The sequence below is a fragment of the Orycteropus afer genome, unplaced genomic scaffold (assembly GCF_000298275.1).
Source record: "Orycteropus afer afer isolate SDZICR_OR568_19922 unplaced genomic scaffold, OryAfe1.0 scaffold00325, whole genome shotgun sequence".
Taxonomy (NCBI): domain Eukaryota; kingdom Metazoa; phylum Chordata; class Mammalia; order Tubulidentata; family Orycteropodidae; genus Orycteropus; species Orycteropus afer.
In genome coordinates, this window is record NW_006921912.1 from 3,344,684 (window position 1) to 3,354,170 (window position 9,487).

General features: G+C 37.1%; 1 pseudogene; it reads right to left on the reverse strand.

Annotated features, from left to right (window-relative positions):
- Positions 1-5,765: 5,765 nt before the first annotated feature.
- LOC122151184 lies at positions 5,766-8,405 on the reverse strand (annotated as a pseudogene).
- Positions 8,406-9,487: the final 1,082 nt, after the last annotated feature.

Sequence of the window (9,487 nt, forward strand, 5' to 3'; positions counted from 1 at the left end):
TGATTATAAACCTTGCAGTATCCCCTGGTTCTGTCTGAATGACAGCCTCTTGGTATTCTGGAATCCCCAATCTTTGTAATATTATCCATAATTTATTACAAATCACACAGTCAAATTCCTTTTTCATAGTGAATAATATACATAGTAGACATCTTTCTGATATTCTCTGCTTTCAACTAAGGTCCTTTTGACATCAGCAACAATATCCATCATTTTTGACTGCTTTAAGAGAAGGGAGGTGATAAAAATTATGGACATGGTGCAGCTGTAAAAATTTCCAGAATTTTTCAGTTCTTTTAGTAATATGTTTTTGTTCTAGCTTTTCAGCTTCACATATGTACTTGCTGAATGCCTTATTTAAATGTGTCTCTATTATTCCTGAGGGTATGTTAGGATAGCTGAGGGTCACCACTATGATCATCTTGCCCAAACCACACATATATTGAAAATTATAGGAAGCTCTTTTAAATGTCTCTAGTTTATAGCATTTGTCAAATGATGCATTGTCATGAATAGAATTGAAATGGACACTGACTTGTGCTTGCATCAGTGGAACAAATATTACTTTCCACATTATATAGTTTTCTTTTTCTCTGCAAATATTCTAGGATTCATATGTATTATGATTAAAATTACATAGTAAAATTCTTGGCACTTAGCACAGAATAGAGTGCTAAGTGTAATGTTAAGGTTCTTTGTTTACTCTGTTGTGTAAGCTTAAGGTCTGTTTCCCCCTAAAAAAAGTATTGCTAGGACCTTGTCATATTGAGATTTATTCTTTCAATGTGTAAATTTGTCTCCTTCTTTTTTTTTTTCTTAGAAGAAAAAAGAAAATTTGTGGTGTATGTGTTTGCTGCATTCTTTTTCAATCCAAAGTTCAGTAGTTCAAATGCACTAGAAGGCAACTGATTTTTTTTGGTTGTGAGAGCATACCCACGGATTTGGCAGACAGCAAGAAGAATGAGACAAAATTGCTTTCACTGCTTTGTTTCAACTACGCATTCAAATGGTTACTCCACTATCTGTATGCCAGCTATAGCAGCCAAACATAGAGGACAACTGTGTCACTGTGGATAAGGACCCCCTGTAGTTGCTGGAGAAATTTGTGTTTTAAGTGCCCAAGGAGAAGAGTGTGTAGTCTTAGCTGCTGTGATTTGTGGTGGAGGGAGGCCAGACAGGTAATTTGAAGTTCACCACTTCAAGCAGAAACTTCAATCTTTGTTCCCTCATGTCATTTGTTGGTGGTGGTGGCTGCTTTCAAATTGGCACCCAACTCATGTGTACTTCATGCACAATGAGGTTAGACTTTCATGATCCATAGGATTTTCATTGGTTTATTTTCAGAAATAGATTGCTAGACTTTCTTCCTAGTCTGTCTTAGTCTGGAAGCTCTGCTGAAACCTGTTCAGCATCACAGCAACATGCAAGGCTCCACCACCAAATGAGTTGTGGCTGTACCTGAGGTTCATTGACCAGAATCCAAACTGGGTCTCTTGCCTGGAAGCTGAGCATTCTACCACTGAACCACCACTCCTCCTCCCCCACCTCCATATCACATACTTCTGTTCATTTTGGTGGCAGCAATGTTATTTGTAGTGTGACTGCTCAAACAATGTAGAAGCTCTCTGAAAATTAGAATTTCTTTATTTTTGAAATATTTGAAATTATGAAGTAAAATTGTCTTCAAATGTGTTCAACATTCATTTATCAACAAAAGTAAAGAGCTTGTACATTTCAAAACTTTAATTGAACTGTAAATTTTGAGGTGATTTAAAATAATTTAAAATTATTTTACTCTTGCATTCAATATGTCTTACTGTCAGTGATTATAAAAATGTCATGGTTATAATTATTAAGAATTATTGATTACAAATTTCAAGTAGCAGCTTCATTCACAAAATCTGATATAAATAATTATAGTCTAGTGTTCTGTTGTTTTAATATTCTAGTAGCAAAAAAAAACTTTGAATAAATATGAAGATATTTTATTTGAAGGTATTACCTAATGAAAATAAATACGTTTCTGCTTTAACATACAACATATAGTTTCAAATAATTCACATTAATGTCATTCCTAACAATCAAATCATAATTTTAAAATCATATTTTAATTAAAAATTTTAAATGTTTCAATTTTAAAATCATATTAATTTTATAATAAAACATGAATATTGAAATATTCATCTACATTATCTCCAATTGGGTCATAAATAAAATGTTAACAGAAAATTTAGTATTTTTGCCTTTTTTCCCCAAATGAGTGTTTAGATTAAAAAAACATAGTCCAATAATACCACATAAATTGTCAAATAGCTTAGTTAGTCACATTTGCCCAAGTAAGTAGGCTGGATGCCCTCAATAAATAATTCAACCTTTGGGCAATTTTTTCATGGTTGGAGCAATATTTTACAAATATACTTATTTAGTTTTTTTAAAAAATGACATATCGTATATTTTAGTTTCATGAGTTCTTCCAAGTTCTTTCCCATTAAGTATTTGGTAGATTTACTTTAACCATACACGGAATAACTTAAATAATATTTTGGGGAGAAAATACTTGGATGAGATAATTTGTGTAGGTATTTGTGAGTTCTTTCTAAATTTTGGGGAAGAAAATACTTATACAATATTGTTGGTGGTGGTGTTAGGTGCTGTCACAGAGACCCCATGTACGACACTGCTCCATTCTCACAATCCTTGCTGCACTTGAGCCCATCATTGTGGCCACTGTGTCAATCTTTCTTGTGGAGTATGTCTCCCTGTTTCACTGATGCTCAGATTTACCAAGCATGATATCCTTCCCCAGGAAATAGTCCATTCTGACAATATAACCAAATTAGATGAGACGAAGTCTGGCCATTCTCAAACTTTCAAAGATCATGCCAGCTACACTTTTTCCAGGACAGATTTATTCATTCTGGCAGCCCAAGTTTATTTTCAATGTTCTTCACCAGCACCACAATTGAAAGGCATCAATTATTCTTCAGTCTTCCATATTCATCGTCCAGCTTTCTCATGTATATGAGGCGATTGAAAACACCTCTGATGGCATAGTGCCTAAAGCATTTGACTGCTAACCAGAAGACTGGTGGTTCAAACCTACCAGCCATTCCTTGGAAGGAAGGTTGAACAATATCACAGTAGTGATACTGCCTTGGAAACCCAAGGGGGGGTGTCGTTATGAGTTGGATCCAACTCGATGGCAGTGAGTTTGCATTTTGGGTTAGGTACACGACTGTCTTCAAAGTGATATCTCTATTCTTCAACAATTTGAAGAGTTTTTTTTAGAGCAGATTTGCCCAGTGCAATATGATGTCTGATTTCTTGAATTGCTTCCATGGGTGTTGATTTTGGATCCAAGTAATATGAATCTTTGACAACTTCATTCTTCTCTCCATTTATCATAGGGCTACTTATTGGTCCAGTTGTGAGGATTTTCATTTTCTTTATGTTTCATTTTCTTATTCAATCTATATGCTGAGCAAATAATCCGAGAAGCTGGACTATATGAAGAAAAACGTGGTATCAGGATTGGAGGAAGAATCATTAACAACCTGAGATATGCAGACGATACAACTTTGCTTGCTGAAAGTGAGGATGACTTAAGGCACCTACTGATGAAGGTTGAAGAATACAGTCTGCAGTATGGATTACATCTCAACATAAAGAAAACAAAAATCCTCACAACAGGACCAATGAGCAGCATCACAATAAATGGAGAGAAGATTGAGGTTGTCAAGGAATTCACGCTTGGTTCTACAATCGATGCCAATGGAAGCAGCAGTCAGGACATTAGACGACGTGTAGCATTGGGGAAGTCAACTGCGAAGGAACTGTTTCAAGTACTGAGGAGCAAGGATATCTCCTTGAGGACTAAGGTGCGCCTGACACAAGCCATGATATTTCCAATTGCCTGGTATGCATGTGAGAGCTGGACAATGAATAGGGAAGACCGAAGAAGAGTTGATGCTTTTGAGTTGTGGTGCTGGCGAAGAATGCTGAAAGTACCATGGACTGCTAAAAGAACTAACAGATCTGTCCTGGAGGAAGTGCAGCCAGAATGCTCCTTGGAAGCAAGAATGGCCAGACTTCATCTCACCTATTTTGGTCATGTTGTAAGAAGGGACCATTCCTTGGAGAAGGATGTCATGCTTGGTAGGGTGGAGGGTCGATGAAAGAGGGGGAGGCCTTCAGGGAGATGGATTGATACAGTGGCTGCGATGATGGGCTCGAGTATAGCAGGGATTGTGGGGCTGGCGCAGGATCGGGCAGTGTTTAGTTCTGCTGTGCATGGGGTCACTATGAGTTGGAAACGACTCGACGGCACTTAACAACAACAACAACAACAACATGTTGAAGTGTAATCCATATTGCAGACTGTAGTCTTTGATCTTCATCAGTTAGTGCTTCAAGTCTTCATTTTCAGCAAACAATGTTGTTTCATCAGCATATTATAGTTTGTTAATTAATCTTCCTCCAATCCTAATACTATGTTCTTCTTCCTATAGTCCAGCTTCTCAGATTGTTTGCACAGCATACAGATTGAATATGTATGATGAAAAGATACAACCCTGACACATACTCTTCCTGATTTAAAACCATGCAGTATCCCCTTCTTCTGTTTGAATGACAGCCTCTTGGTCTGTGTACAGGTTCCTCATGAGCACAATTAAGTGTTCTGCAGTTCCCATTCTTCATACAATTATTCATAATTTGTTATGAAGGGTGCCATTTACAGCATCAGTTTTAGGCCTTTTCTTAAAGAACTATCCCTTCTTTTATATTTTCTATTTTGTTTTCTTTAATTCCTTCTCAAGAGGTAAAATGATACAGTGCAAATTATAGAGGATTTGGAGTTGTTTAATTTGTGTTCAAAGCTGGACTTTGCCACAAGCTCATTGAACATCTTAAGTAACAACTCTGAATCAGGTTCATCATCTAAAAAGTAGGACATTATTATATATTATGATCATCTGTATAAAGTGTCCAATGCTTCCCTAGTAAGAACTTAGCACATGTACATTTTTCTCAAAAGTGAAAGCTACAAACTGAAAACATAAAACCCTTCATGACAAAGTTTACCCATGGTTGTTTTTATGTCTTAAGGAAGAGTTAACAGGCTTCCCCTTTTGCAAAGGCCAAATCTTTTGAGTAGCTGGGCAAATAAATTTCATGTTGAACCTAACTCACTGTTCTGAAACTAAAGATATTTACTAAACTGTGAATTTGAATTCATTCACTTATAGATCTCAAAATCTTTGTCTAGAATTATGGATAAAACTGATCAACAGACAAGACAGTGATAATGCTCTTTCTATGATATCAAACCATTTACTCAGTGCTATGAAACAAAGCCATATTTCTCAAGGAATATCTGTAATTTTCATCATTTGTGGGTTTAAAGAGTGTAGGCATGTAGCTTATCCTCAGATATCTTTCCTCATCCTCGGGAGCAAAGACAAGAGCAAAGGTTCAACAAGTTATATGGCTCTATTTCATATGTGAGACAGAAAATTTAGTACAGAAATCATGACTAAAAGAATCTTGAAAATCTTAGAAAATTGATACTTTTATTGTGTTCATAAAAGTTATCACAAGGCACAGATATTTAAAATTACTAAAACCAAAAAGGTCACATATAATTGCTTTCAGGGTGCAAAAAGAGTGGGTAAGCTTATCAGATATTGTTCCTCTAGAATGTTTACTTATGTGTGAAAAATCCCAGAAAGTGGCAAAGCAGAATGTGCTTCAAAAAAGAGTGACAGTCAGGCTGAGTCTGTAGCATCCTGCAAAGATAAAAATTCACTTCAGTGGTTAATCATAGTACTGAGAATAATGTGGGCATAAACAATAAGTTTGGATAGCATGCTTATAGAGGAAAAGTTGTTTGAAATAAACACCTTGTTTTGAAGAAATTTAGGGGAAAATAAGGATACACAACATAACACAACAACCCAGCAATATCAGTTCTACTTAGATTTCAAATTTCTTCAGGGTTTTCTTTTCTTTTTTTATTATGACTTTTTATTACTGTGATTTGGGTGGAAATTTACAGAGAAAATTCACTTTCCATACAGCAGCTCACATACACTTTGTCTCATGACGTTGACTACAATTTACCACAATGCAACAGCTCCCTTCCCACTTCCTCCCAATAGTAACGTCTTCCCTGTATCCATCCCTCCATACACTCCTGCCCCCTGAGCTGTCTCCCTGTGCATAAACAGCCCTTCTTTCCCCCATGACTGTTTTCTCCAAGGAGTGTATCTGTTAACTCATATGCCTGTCTTTTGTTTGGCTGGAAGACACAGGTGTGGATTCAATTCTAGACCTGAAGGACAGCTAGAGGCCATAGTCTCAGTGGTTCCACCAGGCTCTATCAGACCAGCAAACCAGGATCCCACCCCCACCACCTTTTTTTTTTTTCCCCAAATGATTTTTAGTTTTGTTCCACATTGTTCTCCCTCTCTATATAGGATCTCCAACATAAGTCTCCATCCAACTGATTGACAGTGGTAGCCGGGCACCATCTAGTTGTTTTGGTTTCATAGTCATACAGCCTGTAGATCACATGGTGTACCAGTCACTAGGACTAATTGTTTCCATGAATCTTTGGTTTTCTTCATTTTTCTTTGCTCTGGATGAGAAGAGACCCATCGTTGCATCTAGATGACTGCTTGCAAGCTTTTAAGATCCTAGTTGTTATTCATCAAAGTAGGAGGTGGAATGAGGTTTTGTGTAATATGTTATGCCCATTGAGCTTGATGTCCCCTCTTCTTGAGGGTTTTCTTGAGAGCTAATTTGACATCCTTGTTCCTCAAGCTGTAGATGAGAAGGTTAAGTATAGGCACTTCATGGATATAAATTACTGAGAAGAACTTTCACTTGTCCACAGAGTCAGCAGAAGTCACCTTGAGATGTGTGAACATTCCAGAGCCATAGAATAGAGCAATGTTTATCATGTAGAAGCCACGAGTGCTGAAGGCTTTGGACAACTCCCCAGCTCTTGAGATGTGGAGGATATTGGAGAAGATCAAAGCATAAAAAATGAACATAATAAAACTGGACAGTATTAGAACTGTGCTCACAGTAAAGGAATCCACCAGTTCATTGGTATAAGTACTGCTGTATGAGAATTAGAGGAAGAGGGAGATGTCAGACTATAATGATTGATGATGTTGGAGTCACAAAAGGACAGTCTGACAATGCCCCCGTGAGGGCTACAGCACCAATAAACCCCATAACATATGAATCAAACATCAGAAAAAAGACTTGAGGGAACACAGTATCAATTACATTAGGGGCTTGCAGATGAACTCATATTGTTCATAGCCATGGTTGTCAACACATAGCACTCAGAATGAACAAAGAAATAGAAAAATAACTGAGTCATGCATCCTGCAAAAGAGATGATGTTGTTCTCTGACATAAATCTCAGTAGCATTTTAGGGGTAAGGACCAAAGAGTGGCAGCGGTATCTTAAGGACAGATTGAAGATGAAAATGTACATGTTGTGTGAAGATGAGAATTCAGGGTGATCTGATGAATTAAGCTCAAATTTCCCACCACAGTGACCACATAGTTCACCAGGAAGAGAAAGAAGAGGGTAGCTGGAGTTTAGTTTGGTTGGTCAATCTGAGAGTCATTTCTCATAGACATTTTTTTTCAGGGAATGATGTCAGGAAATGGGAGAGGAATATCACATTAGGTAAAGTCCCAGATCCTTAGTTAGGACTGGTTCAGTTGGGGCTCAAATCCAAAAGTACCTGTTGCCAGAGATACCACGACTGCCCAGCTTTTACTTTTCTTATTTGCCTTTTCCTTTTAAACTTTCAAATATTAACTGTAACTTGTCATCTTCCCTGTGCTGACACTGTTCAGTACAAAGTCTTTTAGCAAGAGCATTAAAATTGATCACTGCATTTGAAAGACAATGAAATGACAACTTCAAGTGATGAATGGGTTGACTGACCAAGGTCATACAGCAGAGGAACAAAAGAGCCAGGAATGGTGCTTGGGACCACTTCCTATCGAAATTCTGAAATTCCAGAAGCTCTGAGGGACATCTTGTGTTGTAGTGCCTAAGGCGTTTGACTGCTAACCAGAATTCTGGCAGTTCAAACCCACCAGCCACTCCTCAGAAAGAAGATTGGGCAATCTACTTCATAGAGATACCGCCTCGGAAACCAAAAGAGGGATCGCTGTGAGTTAGATTCTACTCAATGGCAGTGAGTTTGATTTTTCTCATTTTTTGCTGAGAGAATACAGTCACCAAGAACCTTCTTATACTTATCACTTAACCCATTTTCTTTTTCCTATCTTTAAGATACTCTCAGTACCTGGCTTAGTGAAATTGTCAAGGATGTCCCTGAATTTTCTGAACTCCTCCTACCAATCGACTTCATCCTGTCTTACCTCAAAATTAGGATGAATTATTCAGAAAGAGCAGGTGGTCTTCCCAGAGCTCTACACTCCTGTAGTTGTGGGTAGGAAAACATCAGAATGTGCATTATTCAATTGCTCAAATTATGCCCATAGAACTTACTACTGCTGGCTTTTAAATGTTCTTTTCACTGTCCTAAAGAAAACAACATTTCTGATAATTAATGAGGCAATATCTTGAGGAAAAATCTCCATTTCTGAGCAGCTGGATTAGTTTTTTTTTTTTTTTTTTTTTTAGAGGAAAGGATGTGATTGTTTGTGATTTTGTTTCTAATGTCTTTTTCAGAGCTAGAGAAATGCATCATTTTTTTTTCCTCCAAACCTTCAGCTTGCTTATAGTGTGAATTTATCTTGTTCTTCATAGATATCAGCAGCTTGATTGGAAATTTAGAAAATAAGCCTTTCATTTAGGATTTCATGCAAAATTTGGTCACGCTATCAAGGGAATAAATTATTAAGTCTATGTTTACATCTCTGTTAGTGAGTTATCATTGATTCCTTTGGGATTCAATATTCTTCAAGTGTCAGATCACATTAAGAGTTTTGAATCCTCTGGCCAGAAAGGGTATAGCCAGCTTCCTTTGTGTTCTCTACACTATCCCCTAGGACCCATGTTCAATTTTAAAAAAGGAATGCTTGAGGCAGAGTCATTTACAATTTCCAAACCTTTCTTGAATTTCTCTGTAATTGATATAGTATTAGGTCTTAGATTTAAGCCTTTTGTGACCTATGGGATATATATTGCCCACTAACATTTCAGCCTCTCAGATTTCTGGGGAAGCTGCTATCCCAGGTTTTGTCTATACTACCACCTGGCAGGGGCCATTGTGACAGCATAAATCTGAAGCAACAGGCCTCCTGTCATCAATCCTACCACCAGAGTCCACTTGGGACATATGTGTCCCATTTAGTTGTATCAAAATTCATAATACTTCAAAAAAATTTTCCCTTTCATTTCAGCATGCCTTCCATTACTGAAAACTCATAGGATTAACAAAAATTTAAAGTAAGAATTTGATCATGAAAGTGTTAATACTGTCATTTT